We start from the raw sequence: 464 nt of genomic DNA, 5'->3' as shown, positions 1-464 counted from the left end.
GCCCCCCCCCCGGTGTCTGTGTCCATTGGTTAGTCTTGTATGCATGCATACAAGTCCTTTGGTTGATCTCTCCCCCTACCTTCCCTCTGAGGGTTGACGGTCTGATCTATGCTTCTCTGTCTCTGGATCTGTTTTTGTTCATCAGTTTATGTTGTGCATTATATTCCACAAATGAGTGAGATCATGTGATATTTATCTTTCTCTGACTGGCTTATTTCACTTAGCATAATGCTCTCCAGTTCTATCCATGCCGTTGCAAATTGTAAGAATTCCTCCTTTTTTACTGAAGTATAGTATTCCATTGTGTAGATGTACCACAGGTTTGTATTCCACTCATCCACTGATGGGCACTTAGGCTGTTTTGAAATCTTAGCTATGGTAAATTGTGCTGCTATGAACATAGGGGTGCATATATCCTTTCTGATAGGTGTTTCTAGTTTCTTGGGATATATTCCTAGAAGTGG

At 41.4% G+C, this 464-nt stretch overlaps 1 protein-coding gene across 2 annotated transcripts in view; it reads left to right on the top strand.

Moving 5' to 3' along the window:
• Positions 1–464, top strand: part of GPC5 (glypican 5) — a 1,292,453-nt gene that overhangs the window by 1,091,476 nt on the left and 200,513 nt on the right. The gene's annotated exons all lie outside the window — the stretch shown is intronic.

Source organism: Myotis brandtii, unplaced genomic scaffold (genome assembly GCF_000412655.1).
Source record: "Myotis brandtii unplaced genomic scaffold, ASM41265v1 scaffold71, whole genome shotgun sequence".
Lineage (NCBI taxonomy): Eukaryota > Metazoa > Chordata > Mammalia > Chiroptera > Vespertilionidae > Myotis > Myotis brandtii.
This window is presented reverse-complemented; position numbering and strand designations above follow the sequence as displayed.